The sequence below is a fragment of the Schistocerca americana genome, chromosome 6, assembly GCF_021461395.2.
Source record: "Schistocerca americana isolate TAMUIC-IGC-003095 chromosome 6, iqSchAmer2.1, whole genome shotgun sequence".
NCBI lineage: Eukaryota > Metazoa > Arthropoda > Insecta > Orthoptera > Acrididae > Schistocerca > Schistocerca americana.
In genome coordinates this window covers 566,579,405-566,599,057 of record NC_060124.1, presented here as the reverse complement: position 1 = coordinate 566,599,057, position 19,653 = coordinate 566,579,405, and positions in this window count along the sequence as shown.

Below are 19,653 nucleotides of genomic sequence, written 5' to 3'. Positions count from 1 at the left end.
TAAGTAAGCATTTGGACAAGAAAGATACATTTTGCAACGAGTGGAAAGCTGTAGACGGAAGTGTGGGGTTTCATTTAGCTGTGCTGACGTTTGAGTCCGTTTGCTACTGGCCTGTAATTCGAGGAGCTGTGCATAGTGTGATGGTATTGTAGTTTGATGAAGGATAGTGAGGTCATGTGGAGCCTGAATACTCTAATGCGGTGAATGATCAAAGGATCCGTATTTCAGTTATATGCTTTAAGTGATGCAACTTGCTTTTCTACTGCGTCTTGGTAATCGTTGTTCCCTTGGTTACTGTGACTAGATATTTATGTTGTCCGCATTGTCTATTCATTTTTGCTTAAGGAGTTGGTCGTAGTGCGGCTTCCTTGTGTTGCCATTTTGACTATTATGCGTTTCATAATGACTGACCCCTGATTTTGAGCTCGTGTTTTGATATTACTGAACAACAATGTGTTGTACCTTGCCATAACCGTGGAATATATTCTGTTTAGTGTATGAATCTTGTATTTTATCTGAAAATATGGCGACATACGCGACAATATTTAAGAGAAAACGTGATTTTTCGAGCATTTTTCAATCGAGTGTCAAATATGAGAAGTGACAGAAACCAGACCATAATGTGGAGTTAAATTTCCTTTCCACAATTTTAATATACTACTGTTCTCAACTAACACACAGATTGGTGTTTCTTTCCAGTTTTCGTTTTGATTGCTGAAATTAGCCTGATGGTCGTACGTATTAGCAAGACAAAAAATGTAAACGCAAGCTCTGTGATTTCATTTGGCAGCTGTTATTTTTTTATGCAAATAAATCTACATTAGATGCCGGTATCACGTGTTTAATTTATTTACTTTTGCGTCTTTACGCGTTTTGCCCGGATATGATATGTTGCCGGACCTCTGGACATACGTATTTCAGTTCATTGTTGTACAGTTTACATTGGAGACTTCCATCAGATGGTGGAACATCGCGCCCCCATTCGTTGTGAGAAAGTCTTCTTGACGTAATTCCTTGTCTTCGGCTTGTGTGAGACCATGCATTAGTGTAAGAAGTCCACGGAGATGAGTTCTCGTAATTACTTCGTGTCCGAAAAAGAAGAGAGCCCAGTAGGTCAGTAGGTCAGTAAACAGAACTTCTGAATGTCTTGGTATTAGTAAAGGGACAGTGAAGCGAATTTCGAGAGAATGGAGAGTAACTTATTGTCTTGTATCGCACGTTACAGAAGTTTGCATTGGATGAGCCTACACAAGTAGCTATCTAGTGGAAAGGTGACGACTTCGGCGTGGAGATGCATTTTCGGAGTAACATCCCTACTGGAAAATGTTAAGTGGAGGACTTTCCTGATATGACTACAAGATCTCTTTAGCATACAAATCGGAAAATGAGCTTCAGATACAGAAAGTTGAACATGTTCTTATGTGACGTAAGGCAATGGTGGTACACCTGAAATACTATTTATTACTCTAATGAGAGCTGGCGTGGTGCAAATCATTTCAGAAAGTTTGGAGGGCAGAAACAAAAAATTCCTTATGTATCGGAAATTGTGTACGACCATCACGGAACAGGTGTTCAAGAGTGGAGTGGTTCGAAAGGAGGAATCCAAACACCATCTGGTTGCGGATAAAGGGTTATAAAAGGCCATATCGAGATCGCTGAGAGGTACGTGCAAAATGTTGCCCTGTGTTTTACTGGACAAAAAGGAGGTGCAAGTTATCATTGTGAGATGAATGCCAGATTCTAAAAATAGTGGTTTTTTTCTCGAAAAACTGCCGAGGTGGTCCGCAGCTGTTACAGATAAGGCTCTGCTTAACACAATGATAAATACCGCACCTTGAAATCCATCTATGAAACTGACAAAATATTCTATTACTGAATGGATATAAAGTAATAAAATGATTCAAATGGCTCTGAGCACTATGGGACTTAACATCTGTGGTCATCAGTCCCCTAGAACTTAGAACTACTTAAACCTAACTAACCTAAGGACATCACACACATCCATGCCCGAGGCAGGATTGGAACCTGCGACCATAGTGGTCACGCGGTTCCAGACTGAAGAGCCTAGAACCGCACGGCCACACCGGCCGGCTATAAAGGAATAGCGTAGGGCTTTCGTCTAATGCCACATCATATGATAAAGCTAATAAATCTGGCTTACTGGTTGGTATATGTGCGAGCCCACTACAAGTCACAACAATACTATTTCAAAAGCGACTTGTGCTAAGTGGGCAAGGAAATTAAACTTACGCACCTATCTGTGGGTCACTTCGAATTCAAAGCAATTGAACATCTTTGGGTCGTTGCCAAGAACGCGGAATGAAGTCAGGAATTTTAAGACAAATCAAAGTTTACAGTGGTGTCCCTCCGCTCTGGAAGGTGTCCAAAAGTGTCTGGAGGAATTGAATGAGTCATGTGCACAAACGCCTAGTCATGTATGCGGATACAGCCCGCTGTCTTGACACAGCAATAGAACAGTCGCAGATCCAAGCAGACGCAGCAATATGGTGGAACACAGTACTTCACGTTTGTATAGTTTCTTGTTAATATTATTTGGCATGCGTGTCTAATGTCATAGCCGGTAATACTGCACTGCTGATCAGTCTTCAACTGGTTACCTATTGAAGACTATCTCGAAACTGCACAAAGGTTTGCTTTGCTGTTGATAACTGCCGTATTTACTTCTGAGATATTAAATTTATAACTTTGGCAGGTTTAACGAAGCAATTTACAACAAACTGTTCGTACTCTTCAGTGAACTGTAGTATTTTTTGTCATTTGCTCCATTTTCTCCATGGTTAATATTTTACCATAGGCGCACACTTCCATAATTTCAGTATACACATACAGCTTATTTGAGTGATTTGCTGAACTTAAGCTTTTTCTTTTGTTCTAAAACTAACATTAGTTTCAAAACTTTGTTATTTCTTGTTTTCCAATGCCTCTGTCGTTATCGAGGCGCTGTTTTCGCAAGTCGTGCCCTTCCTACCGACACTCTGTAATTTTTAATTATACATTCAAGTGACTTTTCAATTGTCATTAAAATGCTGACTCAACTACTTTCCCATAATCTGTTGATTATCCCTTCTTACTTTCATTACTCGTGCAGTTTGGCATTCATTGTGTGCTTTCACCTGTGTCTTGCATTCAGTTAACGTAGTATTCTTAATTTCAACGTTGTGCCTCCAGATTTCCCGCATAATCCTTAGGTGTTGTAATAATAGCCTTATAAATTTCTCTTGCTTGGCGTTCTTCAACTATTAGAAACGAATTGCGAGATGTTTGGTGACGCCAAGAGTAAATAATGTTTTTCCGACATTAGTGATTTATAGTGTCTGTAAGCATTTCTCCAGCTCCCGTGGAAGATGCGTCTCATTCTACTACGTTTGTGAGCTGGACGACACATTTATGGCGAGTTTAGTCTCCACCGCAATGTTTAATTTCCTGTCTATTTCCTGCACTTTGGCTTCTAGTTTTCCTCATCACTGGGTGCATTGTACGAGAAACACAGAAACCGCGCTAACGTATATTGGCAACCGATACTGGCGAGAGAGTTTTGGAATGCTGATAATCAGTTTTGAAAAACGTCCCCTATATCGCTGTAACCTCAACCATTTCTCTTTGATCTGAATCTGAGGACAGAGTAGCACTATAGTAATCCAGTCCCTTTCGAAAATCTGTCAGCCTTTTCACTAACAATACGCGATAAAAAATATATGAAATGGGTGGATCTGTAGAAAAAGCTTTCTTTTATTTTTCTGCTTCTAATGTATCGGTCACTGAAAAATGATTCTTTGCATCTGTCATTGTTTTTATTACACATGAGCTTCAGTAACACATGTTGAAACAGAATTATTGCAGGATAGCGTTATTTGGCTATTGTGAAATTAAGGAAAAGTTTGGAGAGTAATTTTAAAACAAATATATCCTCGTGGGAGGAACTATGAAATGCCAACAGCTACAACGCACAGCTCCTACCTGGCATAATATTGCCTTCTTTTCTCTGCTAACACTGAGAGTTACATTTTATTGCCGATTATTGATTATCCTCTTCTCAATTATCAAAATAGATGACTCTTAAAAGCCTGATTTTCCCATCGCAGGGATACAGTCTTTCCGCACGTCGTGTTTGTGATACTTTTGATGAAACTGTCATGTTAATGAAGTATATAGCAGTGCCTGTAGATTGAGTATCATAAAATTCCTGGCACATGAAGTCATATCCATATCGTAATGATGAGAATAACCTTGCAGATTTCATACTAATTTCATCATTTTCATAAATAATGACGTAAGTAAATGTTAAATGCACTTATTAACCGAAACTGGCATTGGATCGGCATCCTTGAAAATGGAGTGACAATGAAATTTTCTGTTTTCTCTTATCGTGCACTAATAGTTCCATTCTTATGTCCTGGTCTCTAACATATTTCTCCGTACAAAGTAAACTATTGCTGGATGTACAATCATGTGTCACACTAATTTGGCTTATGATATTGATAAACCATAGAAATAACCAGATATTGCATAATTACAACAGAAGTAGTAAACCGCCTGAAGCTGAACTATGTCTTCGAAACATATGTATAATAAAAGAAAACCTGTGTGTGTGTGTGTGTGTGTGTGTGTGTGTGTGTGTGTGTGTGTGTGTCTTTGTGGGTGGTTGAGTTTGTTACGAAATTCCTTAAGTCCTTTTACGAAACACAGTTCTCAGGTTCTCCAACAATTTGGTATTCCCTACAATCACACTGCGTAATATGTATCTCTTATACCACAAGGTGCCTGGGTGTGCCCTGAGATTCCTCGTTATTACCTAAGATTTAACACTGAAGACGCCCTACATGGAAATTAACTTTTTGACAAAATATTAATGTCATCGTTCGTAGATTTACCAGTCATATTTAGGACCAGCTAGGAGCACGGAACACACTCAGTGAAAAACAGTGGTAGTTAAGCAGTTTCTGCACCACGTGTGACTTGCAGATCCTACGATGACTGAATATGGCGTGTTCGTTATTACTTCGGGAAAATTAGGTAAGGTGATTCACTGTGTGTGATATCGTATGTAAACATATACAGTCTTGGTCCGCACTGAATTTCCACGCCAAAGCCAAAATGAATCGGCGCACTCCATCTCCATTTTAACAAGAGGGTGCACACTATTTGTTTTGGCTCTTCTAACGGCGCGCTACGGTGCAATCGGGAGGAACTTTAATGTTTACCAGAACTGTTGGCGTGTACCATCAAACTAACAAAAAATTATTTAGTTATCTTCATTTATATAGGTCATAAAACTCTACTACCGTGTCAGTGTAAAATATACTGCTGGCAATATTTGCTTAATGACTTTTAAATCGAACCTATCGCACTTCATTACTGCTCTGCCGAAGTTGTGGTCTACACACATAAGGAAACTGAAAGACTGGGGTTACATGTGTCTTCATTCGATGAGAAACCTTAAGTTTAAGCATTTACTATAGGAATAGAATACACTACTGGCCATTAAAATTGCTACAACAAGAAGATGACGTGCTACAGGCGTGAAATTTAACCGACAGGAAGAAGATCCCGTGATATGCAAATGATTAGCTTTTCAGAGCATTCACACAAGTTTGGCGCCGGTGGCGACACCTACCACGTGCTGACATGAGCAAAGTTTCCAACCGATTTCTCATACACAAACAGCAGTTGACCAGCGTTGCCTGGTAAAACGTTGTTGTGATGAGGAAAGAGGAGAAATGTGTACCATCACGTTTCCAACTTTGATAACGGTCGGATTGTAGCCTACCGCTATTGCGGATTATTGTATTGCGACATTGCTGCTCGCGTTGGTCGAGATCCAATGACTGTTAGCAGAATATGGAATCGGTGGATTCAGGAGGGTAATACGGAACACCATGCTGGATCCCAACGGCCTCGTATCACTAGCAGTCGAGATGACAGGCATCTTATCCGCATGGCTGTAACGGATCATGCACCCACGTCTCCATCTCTGAATCAACAGATGGAGACGTCTGTAAGACAACAACCATCTGCACGAACGGTTCGACGACGTTTGCTGCAGCGTGGACTATCAGCTCGGAGACCATGGCTGCGGTTACCCTTGACGCTGCATCACAGACAGGAGCGCCAGCGATGGTGTACTCAACGACGAACCTAGTTGCACGAATGGCAAAACGTAATTTTTTCGGATGAATCCATGTTCTGTTTACAGCATCATGAAGGTCGCATCCGTGTTTGGCGACATCGCGGTGCACGCACATCGGAAGCGGGTATTCGTCATCGCCATACTGGCGTATCACCCGGCGTGATGGTATGGGGTGGCATTGGTTATACGTCTCGGTCACCTCTTGTTCGCATTGACGGCACTTGAACAGTGGACGTTACATTTCAGATGCGTTACGACCCGTGGCTCTACCCTTCATTCGATCCCTGCGAAACCCTACACTTCAGCAGGATAATGCACGACTGCATGTTGCAGGTCCAGTTCGGGCCTTTCTGTGTACAGAAAATGTTCGACTGCTGCGCTGGCCAGCACATTCTACAGATCTCTCACCAATTGAAAACGTCTGGTCAATGGTGGACGAGCAACTGGCTCGTCACAATATGCCAGTCACTACTCTGGATGAATGTGGTATCGTGTTGAAGCTGCATGAGCAGCTGTACCTGAACACGACATCCAAGCTCTGTTTGACTCAATGCCCGGGCGTATCAAGGCCGTTATTACGGCGAGAGGTGGTTGTTCCGGGTACTGATTTCTCAGGATTTATGCACCCAAATTGCTTGAAAATGTAATCACATGTCAGTTCTAGTACAATATATTTGTCCAATGAATATCCGTTTATCATCTGCATATCTTCTTGGTGTATCAATTTTAATGGCCAGTAGTGTAGAAATTCTTGCATCTTTATTTAACGAATACTGCCTCAGGGAGTGTCCCCACATCATCCTGTCTCCCTACATGTGGCCTGTCTGGTCCTCCATAACACTGAATTCATCTGCTCCAGCCAGTCGAGAAGTTCACAGGAGACATTCTACCGAGTACTATGCTGAAGTGAACCACCACCACTGCTCGTTTGTGCATCTGCTTCCAGCTGCTCCAACACTGGTGTACATACCACAGCTGCCACAACCAATCATTCCCATATGCTATTTATAGTGAGATTTTCTCTGGGTGTACAGCTTCACAGCTAATGCTCACAGACTTCTGTAAATGTAAGCTTTTGACAGAAAGAAGTGGCATTGCAAATGCGCCTGCAAGCAGCAGAAGCTTGACACCCCATACATTTAATAGTCTTTTAGATTTAGATTTATGTTAGATAACTGTTTATAGTGCACAATCGGATTATTAATCGTTTCATTGGCTGATGGTGGATAGCAGCACATATTAACAGTTTCTGTAGTACTGCATGTCTGGGAGTAATCAGGGCTGAGCACTGACAGAAGAGGTGAAGTGGATCATGTGTTTCTCAGAAGCCGCTATCAGCTAAAAAGTGGCTGGGAAGAGTATTGTCATATACTGCGGGGGTGGACACATACTGCCCTGAGAGAAAGAGAGCAGGGAATGGCCAGTTCACAGCGCTGGAGGTGGTAGAACTCTCCCAGCATGGACAGAGTATGTTCGACGTAACTCTCTGGTGTGAAGTAGAAAAATTTCAGAACACTGTAGCTGGAGAAAGAGCGTCAGGGAAAGAAGAAGGTGAATTGACATCCTGTTAGTGTGAAGGATGGTGTGGGGTCACAAACGATGGTCGGCAGGTGATTTCCATGGAATATTCTCATAGCAAATGCTGGGGCACTCTTCCTACCGTAAAGTGGAGAAGCGATTTTTATTGGCAGAGTGCTAAGGATGTAGGAGTACTTCCCTCTGGGGTTATTCCCTACTAGGAGCGATCAGAGATAGTTCCCTCCAGCAATCGAGCTAGATACTACATTGATGAGACCCGCACTAGAGCATCTGGCGGATCTATTGTGACCAGTGTTGTCTTCTGCAAAGTGAGTGCGTGAAGTCATTTCTCCGTGACAGAGCTGTTATTCTGTTTACTCGAGTGACGATTCTTTAGCTCTCTGTGGAGTCTGGCATACACTGAAGTGCTATTTGAAGGGAGAATACTAGAGTAGAATTTCTGTTTCCGGCTACTGAGCAAACAGGTATCTTTACTCGTTTTCCGTCTTGTACTGAGGTAATTTCAGCTCTAGGAATTTTCAAACGGCATACTGCGTCCACTGTGTACACAGAGAATGGTAGGTATGCCACGTGCATGATTTGAACAGTGGCGAACGCCCCAGCGAGCAGACCATCGGTGATGTAAACTGCTGTCCGCACTGTAACAGGTAAGAAGTGCACTCCGGTTGGGTAGACAGGGAAACACGTATGGTAAATATGTTGAGTTCAATTTGTTCGTCCACTGCGCGTTATCTGAAGGAGCCAGTCAGGGTGAAGGTCTGTGTTTCTCAGAATGTCAGCCAACGGTGTGTCCATATAATGATTGAAGGAATGTTCCAAATAAATATATGTCGCACCAATCTCGAAATTACATGCAGGACAGAATCCGATATTGTGTACTTCATATTTATACAGTTTTTTGCAGTTTACATGTTTTATGAGAATAAATAGTTCATGATACCTACATTGTGATGTATTGTAGCAGCGGCCCGACAAAAATGATTAGTTCGACGTGCTGAATTGAAGAAAGACCACAATATGATATTTCATTTTATAGAAATCCCTAGGTGTAGGTCGTCAAAGGCAGGCCATCTTAATCATCTGTAGGCGTGGGAATTACAATGCAGAGACGACATTAGACAACCACACACAAACAGACCATATGTTATACTCTGACCCACATCATGAAGTATTCATGCATCCATTCCTGTAAAAAAATGTTTACAATAAAGAGGTAACTGCACATTATAAACGAATATATGTAAATGGACGTTTTAAGGAAGAAAGAAAATGAGAAATTCTACTTTAATAAAGGAGATTTATTTATAAGGCATTTTTTCCTTTCTTCAAACCAGTTGGATGTTTGCAAACCAGATGGATATGTATCACCTTTAATAGCTCATTCACTTTACACAAAGAAACAAGACAAAAAAACTGTATGTATAATATTTACGAAAATAATTTAACAGCATGTAAAAATGAAAAAATACAGGGTGTAGCAGAAAGACAGTTTAAATTTTTGAGAGATTGTATAGGGCGAACTTTTGCACGTTTTGATGCGTCATATCTAGCCGGATATGCGAAATAAAGCTTCTACAGCCACCACTGTGGTTTTTAAGACCCACACACTATCTATACATTGGTTATCTGGTGAGATTCTGAGTGAAAATTTCGGCAGGAATTCTTTTAGTCACGTCACTAGACCACACATATTACTATATCGTTTCAGTGATGCATGTTATTCGAAATTTCTGGAGAATGCCTCGCCTGGATATCTAGAGAGAACTCCCTTGCAACTGCGTAAGTCTGTATTTTGAGAACAAAGGTGCTCGAGCACCCAATGATCGTTGGGCCAGTGCATATTTCACAGACATATAGTGAGTCACCGTCCCTTCACCAAACATTTACTTGACGCTAATGAAGCCATAGATTCGATTAACAGTATTGGATTGCACTGTGATGTCACCAAACTATTTCAGAAAACAGTATCATTGTGTTTCGTGGAAACTACTGAATGAATAGGAAGTGAAGTGTTCTATGAAGCCGGCCGCTGCGGTGGAGCGGTTCTAGGCACTTCAGTCTGGAACCGCGCGACCGCTGCGCTCGCAGGATCGAATCCTGCCTCGGGCATGGTTGTGTGTGATGTCCTTAGGTTGAAGTAGTTCTCATTTCTAGGGGACTGATGACCTCAGAAGTTAAGTCCCATAGTGCTCAGAGCCATTAGAGCCATTTGTTCTATGAAAGTTTTATTTATCAATTCTGGATTTAGGTTCCTGATGTCAAAACGTTCAAAATTGCATCCTCTACAATCTCCCAAAGTTTTAAAACGACGTTCTGTTACATTCTGTATGCAAAATAAGTTTTACAAGATGATGTACTTATATATATATATATATATATATATATATATATATATATATATTTTATTGAACTATACTTTTCAGTTGATGCTGATGCGCTTAAACAGTTTTCAACAGCTTTTAATAGTCGTAATACAGTCTACAATATTGTAGCACGTATTTGATGGCGTTAAACAGATGACACACTTTAACTACAGTTCACCACGAATACTTCGAATTCGCCTGTGAGATATCACAAAAAAATAATCTAAATGCGATCCTCATTATTAAGGCCAGCAACAGTGAAATTTAACATGATGTACAGAAATGTGTGCAGTCTAGCTTCTACATATGGTGTGAAAACAATATAACCCACACATATTTTATGCACAGTATGCACTCTCAGATACACACACACACACACACACACACACACACACTCACACACACACACACACACACACACACACACACACACACACAACATGCTCTGGCGCATGCACCGACATACACACTATGAACAGATGGACATTATCTTCCATATACACATACATATTTCATTGTATATACAGCACAAACATATATGCATACATCCTATCACTCTAGTGAATAGTGTGTTCATAGTAGGAGTACATCACTGTCAACACTAATGACATGCTTATTATGACTCTATATCAGATTGGTATATGTCATACAGTATACATCTCACTGAATATTAACTTGGCACACCATATGTGGAAGAGCACATTGAGCATCACCAACACCACCATTTAGTCACTTCTCAACCATGAATGTCATTGAGGGCACATCCCACATAGCTGTAGCCTGTCTGTGCATGGTATCTGTATCTGTACTGTATACATACATTATTGAGCAGGAATGTACAAATTCTTCAGTTCGCGATCCATTTGCTTCATCAATCTGATAACCTTATTGTTAGCCAATCTTATGGCACAAAGATTATCAGTTGCATATCCAGATGTGTTAATACATTACCTTATTACTTCATATTCACCACAAGCCTTCACACAATACATTACACTGTCTGTGTCCATGTGAAGTAAGTTTGAATTGTCGTAAAGAGCTTTTGAAAACTCATAACAGAACTGGTACATCTGAAATTTATATAGGTCTAATATAGCCATACCAAGATAAACGGGTTTAGTGAACTCTATTGAAAACATTCCCACCTGAAAAGCAACGAATTCTTTATTGAAGATTATGGCACTATTAAAATATGACTTGACAATGTAATCTCATGGACCATAATATCCCTCCCAATGGGTGACTGAGTGAATTTCGCAATGATTTCTATAGTTTTCCATATTTTGTGAAAACTGCAGTTCAGAAGTTTAAAAAAACCATTCTGATACGAACACATAACAAATGTCCAATTTTTGATGTATTACTTCAGCAGGGATGGTCTTTGAAGGAAACGGCTTTGTGGCTATATCCAGCTGAAATCTCAGGAGGAGATATTGCTGAAAATTACCGTTGTGTATGAGTGTAGCTCCATCAGTGTCAAGAATTTGCGGTGGGAACAATTTATGGAACCAGATCTTCCTGACATAGCGGAAAATTGTTGTGAACATCATTCAAATTTTTAGGATACGTTACATCTATCTCTAAAGCACATCCCATTTCGAAATCTCCTACCACAGACTAGAAATTACACAATCCGACGATTTCCCCTTCAATAGGCAAATATAGTTGCTTGGAATGCCCTCATTAGCTGTTTGAATCCATGATGGTAAATTAAATCGGCGGTTGTTTCGTTGAATTGTTCCCTGATTCATAACTCATTTCCGCTTGCGTGTTTACGTGCATATTAAAAAAGTCACCCATGAATCGCTCACCCAAAATCAATAGAATGCCAACGCCAGTTAAGATTTCAGTTGTGGTATTGTATGCTATTGATACCACAGTTCGCCACTCCACATCTAGAAGTTGTCAGTAACCCATGTAAGTTCACCAACAATATGCGGCCTGCTGCGAGACACACTATCCTGTCCACGTACCATGTGCCGACGCACATCCAACTTAGAGGACTCCGCGTCAAGCTCTGATCTAGTTTGTCTGTCAGGTGATCTCTGACTGCTTAACGAAATTATTACCATTCCTCTGGCTGACTCGGTGCGGCTCAATGACTTATAATGGATACTGATTTGGACTTGCAAGTAAAAAAAACTTTATCAAACACTCCATATTGATCTTAATATTTTGCTCTCTGTCATAGAGTCCACGAGCTCCTTGACAAGCACCAGTTGGACGTCAAAACATCTGGCGTTGAGGAAAAACTATATTTGGTTGCTATTCGGTTCTGTTTCTTGACTTAGACCCAACTGGCGACGATTTTTGTTGTTTATTTCTTGCACCACTGTGACTATTAGCCATACGTCCCAGTCGCATTAATTCAGTGTTTTCATGTGTGTTGCAGAACATTGAGCATGCAACTGACTGTTCTTTTTCGCATTTCAGATGCTGATATTTTTATTTACTTCAATTAATGCTTTCTTGCAGCATAGCTTAGCTATTTAGCTCCTTTTTAAAGTGCACTTTTTGTGTATTTGATTGTGGCAGTCCCTCGAAGGAACTTTCGGTAACCCAGATTGTTCAGTTTCAGGCGCAGCAGATGCCGCAGCTAACGGAAATGATGACCAGACTGCACACGGCGCAAGAAAACACAGTGGGACCACCCTTACCACAAATAGCAGCGCCACAACAAGAAGTGCCTGTTTCCGTACCGCCGTTCTGTGCATTTTATTCTCAACAAGAGGACTGGTTCGAGTACCTTGCACAGCTCAACTCACAATTCATGGGACAGCACGCTGTGTGTAGGGGCAGGCAAGAGTTGGAGTATCCATCTACCAACTAGTCGGCAAACATTTTCTCACTACCTTACCTGAAGGTGATCATTGAGACGAACTAATTGCTGAACTAGTTAATATGGCAGCTGCACATTACAAATTCTTTCGTCTGCATGGGCAACCTAATCATACACATAAGCAATGTTTGAACGACTTCCAAGGCTTGCATGCCATTGCAAATTCAGGTGTAAGTGCGGACGTTACTATAGTGGTGCAACGATTAAGAGCGCCATTATTCAATATTTATCAGATCCTCACAAACGTGGATCGGTTCTTAAGTATCCTGATCCTAGCTTGCAATGAGTTTTGGAATTATGGAACGTCAGGACTCATATAACAGGGCAGATATAGATTTTGATTTCGGTCCCTTTTGTCCAGTCCAGAATAACAACAAAGAGGTTGTGCCTTGTGTTCTCGCGCTGCAGCACCCTAAGTCTCAGCTAGGTCGCCACTGTAGAGAAAGCGAATGCGCTAGACAACGTGTTGACGAAGAGTCCTGCTCTCGGTGCCTCACACCACAGAGGCGGCAGGCATGCCCCTATCGTGGCGTTATGTGTTACCATTATGGCAAACACACTATCTTTCAAACTGTTTGCAGGAACACAAATGCTTCAAATGGGTCTGAGCACTAGTCATCATTCCCCTAGAACTTAGAACTACTTTAAACCTAAGTAACCTAAGGACATCACACACATCCATGCCCGAGGCAGGGTTCGAACCGGCGACCGTACCAGTCACGCAGTTCCGGACTGAAGCGCCTAGAACTGCTCGGCCACCGCTGTCGGCTGCAGGAGCGCAAGTCGAAAGAGCACTCTGCACGTCCTCCAGGGTCTCGGGCAATGAATCTAAAAGCAAGCTTCTTAAAAGCCACAATGTGATTTAAGTACTGATAAGCGCAAGTTAAGTGTGACAGCGAAGAAGTCACTCTCTGTCTTCATCCTGCGTCAGACTAATACTTTGTTCGTCACTATGCATACTGCTAAGCACAACGTACATATACAGTTTGATCGTGGTACATGCATGTATTCATACAAAAATAACGAAGACGACAGAAAAGAAAAAAAAATATATGAGGACTGTTCAGGTTTTAAATTAAAAAGATCAGTGACTGACAGCTTAGAGGATGAAGTATATACAATTTAAAAGAACGCAATTGGGATGAGGGGCTGTTCCTCTATGTTCCTGGGCTTAGGCATATGCGTAATACTGGGTCATACTGAGGAAACTGGGTCATACTGTGACCATTGTGTACATTGGTTTCCTCCTTCTGTCCCTGCCCCCCTTTCTTCACCTACTTCATCAGACGACCGAAAATCCCCCCCCCACCCCCCCACCCCCACCACCCACAATCCACCACTCCTTCTCTGTCATTTACTGCCGATTTATTATGTCCCCTTTTTTGTGAGAATCTGTAGAGCTATTGTGGAAAGGGGGTTTGGTAGGGGGCTGTAGATAATATCATAGCCATTTCTCTAGTATTTGCATGACATGAACGCATAAGCGCCTTTGTACTGTCTGAAATTTCAAGCGCGCAGTGTCGTCAGAGATGCTGTGTCGCCTGGAGGCTTGCTCGGTCCATCTCTGCCTCGTACGATGTGAGGGAGGTGATGCGCACTGTTAATCGTCGGTTGAGGTCACACGGTAGTCGGCAGTGGTGTGTCGTGAGTAGTAGTATGGCATAGGCCGAGTGGTATCGTTACATTTATATTCTGAGAAAGCGGAACACGTTAATTATTTGAGATGAGGAAATAGACTGAACTACTTTGAGGCGAATATTTTGTTACCATTATTTTGATGAGTAATCGAAGAGGATTTAATTTAAGGTTATTTGATTTCATATCTTTTACTTCATTGCGGAAGCTTGTAGTTACGCATTATTGATTCAGACATCGAGAGATTTGAGTGTAGAACAAGATAAACAGCCATGCATAACTTTCCATTTGAATTTTTGGGTAGGAGTAACCGTTGAATATTTAGTGTCAATTTTGCAAGTTGCATTTTTGAAAGGATCTACATCTACATCTACATCTACATTGATACTCCGCAAGCCACCCAACGGTGTGTGGCGGAGGGCACTTTACGTGCCACTGTCATTACCTCCCTTTCCTATTCCAGTCGCGTATGGTTCGCGGGAAGAACGACTGTCTGAAAGCCTCCGTGCGCGCTCTAGTCTCTCTAATTTTACATTCGTGATCTCTTCGGGAGGTATAAGTAGGGGGAAGCAATATATTCGATACCTCATCCAGAAACGCACCCTCTCGAAACCTGGCGAGCAAGCTACACCGCGATGCAGAGCGCCTCTCTTGCAGAGTATGCCACTTGAGTTTATTAAACATCTCCGTAACGCTATCACGGTTACCAAATAACCCAGTGACGAAACGCGCCGCTCTTCTTTGGATCTTCTCTATCTCCTCCGTCAACCCGACCTGGTACGGATCCCACACTGATGAGCAATACTCAAGTATAGGTCGAACGAGTGTTTTGTAAGCCACCTCCTTTGTTGATGGACTACATTTTCTAAGCACTCTCCCAATGAATCTCAACCTGGTACCCGCTTTACCAACAATTAGTTTTATATGATCATTCCACTTCAAATCGTTCCGTACGCATACTCCCAGATATTTTACAGAAGTAACTGCTACCAGTGTTTGTTCCGCTATCATATAATCATACAATAAAGGATCCTTCTTTCTATGTATTCGCAATACATTACATTTGTCTATGTTAAGGGTCAGTTGCCACTCCCTGCACCAAGTGCCTATCCGCTGCAGATCTTCCTGTATTTCGCTACAATTTTCTAATGCAGCAACTTCTCTGTATACTACAGCATCATCCGCGAAAAGCCGCATGGAACTTCCGACACTATCTACTAAGTCATTTATATATATTGTGAAAAGCAATGGTCCCATAACACTCCCCTGTGGCACGCCAGAGGTTACTTTAACGTCTGTAGACGTCTCTCCATTGATAACAACATGCTGTGTTCTGTTTGCTAAAAACTCTTCAATCCAGCCACACAGCTGGTCTGATATTCCGTAGGCTCTTACTTTGTTTATCAGGCGACAGTGCGGAACTGTATCGAACGCCTTCCGGAAGTCAAGAAAAATAGCATCTACCTGGGAGCCTGTATCTAATATTTTCTGGGTCTCATGAACAAATAAGGCGAGTTGGGTCTCACACGATCGCTGTTTCCGGAATCCATGTTGATTCCTACATAGTAGATTCTGGGTTTCCAGAAATGACATGATACGCGAGCAAAAAACATGTTCTAAAATTCTACAAGAGATCGACGTAAGAGATATAGGTCTATAGTTTTGCGCATCTGCTCGACGACCCTTCTTGAAGACTGGGACTATCTGTGCTCTTTTCCAATCATTTGGAACCCTCCGTTCCTCTAGAGACTTGCGGTACACGGCTGTTAGAAGGGGGGCTAGTTCTTTCGCGTACTCTGTGTAGAATCGAATTGGTATCCCGTCAGGTCCACTGGACTTTCCTCTATTGAGTGATTCCAGTTGCTTTTTTATTCCTTGGACACTTATTTCGATGTCAGCCATTTTTTCGTTTGTGCGAGGATTTAGAGAAGGAACTGCAGTGCGGTCTTCCTCTGTGAAACAGCTTTGGAAAAAGGTGTTTAGTATTTCAGCTTTACGCGAGTCATCCTCTGTTTCAATGCCATCATCATCCCGTAGTGTCTGGATATGCTGTTTCGAGCCACTTACTGATTTAACGTAAGACCAGAACTTCCTAGGATTTTCTGTCAAGTCGGTACATAGAATTTTACTTTCGAATTCAATGAACGCTTCACGCATAGCCCTCCTTACGCTAACTTTGACATCGTTTAGCTTCTGTTTGTCTGAGAGGTTTTGGCTGCGTTTAAACTTGGAGTGGAGCTCTCTTTGCTTTCGCAGTAGTTTCCTAACTTTGTTGTTGTACCACGGTGGGTTTTTCCCGTCCCTCACAGTTTTACTCGGCACGTACCTGTCTAAAACGCATTTTACGATTGCCTTGAACTTTTTCCATAAACACTCAACATTGTCAGTGTCGGAACAGAAATTTTCGTTTTGATCTGTTAGGTAGTCTGAAATCTGCCTTCTATTACTCTTGCTAAACAGATAAACCTTCCTCCCTTTTTTTATATTCCTATTAACTTCCATATTCAGGGATGCTGCAACGGCCTTATGATCACTGATTCCCTGCTCTGTACATACAGATTCGAAAAGTTCGGGTCTGTTTGTTATCAGTAGGTCCAATATGTTATCTCCACGAGTCGGTTCTCTGTTTAATTGCTCGAGGTAATTTTCGGATAGTGCACTCAGTATAATGTCACTCGATGCTCTGTCCCTACCACCCGTCCTAAACATCTGAGTGTCCCAGTCTATATCTGGTAAATTGAAATCTCCACCTAAGACTATAACATGCTGAGAAAATTTATGTGAAATGTATTCCAAATTTTCTCTCAGTTGTTCTGCCACTAATGCTGCTGAGTCGGGAGGTCGGTAAAAGGAGCCAATTATTGACCTAGTTCGGTTGTTTAGTGTAACCTCCACCCATAATAATTCACAGGAACTATCCACTTCTACTTCACTACAGGATAAACTACTACTAACAGCGATGAACACTCCACCACCGGTTGCATGCAATCTATCCTTTCTCTCTTTTGATGTTAAAAGCTTCTTACGTTTGTCCACTCGAGAATTGTAATTCTTTTTACATATTAATGTTTGTGAAGCGAATAAAGAGACGATTTCTTAATATAGAACTTTTCTAATCAGAAAACTAATCACATTTGACGATATAATTTACCCCAGTCATTGTCCGCATCCCAAGGGATTGTGGATCGTTTCTATGACGTATTTGTGGGCGGGAACTGATGCTGCATGACAGTACCCTGCTGGAGTGACATTGCAGATAACTTCTATGACGTCAACTGGTCGGTGACGACCGGCTGTCAGCGAGATCTGTCAGTACTCCTCGTAATCCACGTATGCAGCGTCCATTAGTTGCCTCACACCTTGGTGGCTGTTCGTGTACTGTCACCAGTGCCAATATTTCTGGATTCAAGAAATAGTCGTAATATAGTACTAGTTTCTAAATAAAAGAGGAACCAACATGAGATAGATAAAACACATTCATATACATACATATATATATATATATATATATATATATATATATATATATATATATATATATCACAAAATACATTTTCATACCAACACTAATAGAAATTTCTTCTTTTACAATAAATATTATAAGTTTTGCGTACTTTTGTATTTTTTATTTGGTTTGAAGTAAACACGGACTTTTATATATATATATATATATATATATATATATATATATATATATATATATATATATATATACTCCTGGAAATGGATAAAAGAACACATTGACACCGGTGTGTCAGACCCACCATACTTGCTCCGGACACTGCGAGAGGGCTGTACAAGAAATGATCACACGCACGGCACAGAGGACACACCAGGAACCGTGGTGTTGGCCGTCGAATGGCGCTAGCTGCGCAGCATTTGTGCACCGCCGCCGTCAGTGTCAGCCAGTTTGCCGTGGCATACGGAGCTCCATCGCAGTCTTTAACACTGGTAGCATGCCGCGACAGCGTGGACGTGAACCGTATGTGCAGTTGACGGACTTTAAGCGAGGGCGTATAGTGGGCATGCGGGAGGCCGGGTGGACGTACCGCCGAATTGCTCAACACGTGGGGCGTGAGGTCTCCACAGTACATCGATGTTGTCGCCAGTGGTCGGCGGAAGGTGCACGTGCCCGTCGACCTGGGACCGGACCGCAGCGACGCACGGATGCACGCCAAGGCCGTAGGATCCCACGCAGTGCCGTAGGGGACCGCACCGCCACTTCCCAGAAAATTAGGGACACTGTAGCTCCTGGGGTATCGGCGAGGACCATTCGCAACCGTCTCCATGAAGCTGGGCTACGGTCCCGCACACCGTTAGGCCGTCTTCCGCTCACGCCCCAACATCGTGCAGCCCGCCTCCAGTGGTGTCGCGACAGGCGTGAATGGAGGGACGAATGGAGTCGCTTCTGCCTTGGTGCCAATGATGGTCGTATGCGTGTTTGGCGCCGTGCAGGTGAGCGCCACAATCAGGACTGCATACGACCGAGGCACACAGGGCCAACACCCGGCATCATGGTGTGGGGAGCGATCTCCTACACTGGCCGTACACCACTGGTGATCGTCGAAGGGACACTGAATAGTGCACGGTACATCCAAACCGTCATCGAACCCATCGTTCTACCGTTCCTAGACCGGCAAGGGAACTTGCTGTTCCAACAGGACAATGCACGTCCGCATGTATCCCGTGCCACCCAACATGCTCTAGAAGGTGTAAGTCAACTACCCTGGCCAGCAAGATCTCCGGATCTGTCCCCCATTGAGCATGTTTGGGACTGGATGAAGCGTCGTCTCATGCGGTATGCGGCACGTCCAGCACGAACACTGGTCCAACTGAGGCGCCAGGTGGAAATGGCATGGCAAGCCGTTCCACAGGACTACATCCAGCATCTCTACGATCGTCTGCATGGGAGAATAGCAGCCTGCATTGCTGCGAAAGGTGGATATACACTGTACTAGTGCCGACATTGTGCATGCTCTGTTGCCTGTGTCTATGTGCCTGTGGTTCTGTCACTTTGATCATGTGATGTATCTGACCCCAGGAATGTGTCAATAAAGTTGCCCCTTCCTGGGACAATGAATTCACGGGTGTTCTTATTTCAATTTCCAGGAGTATATATATATATATAT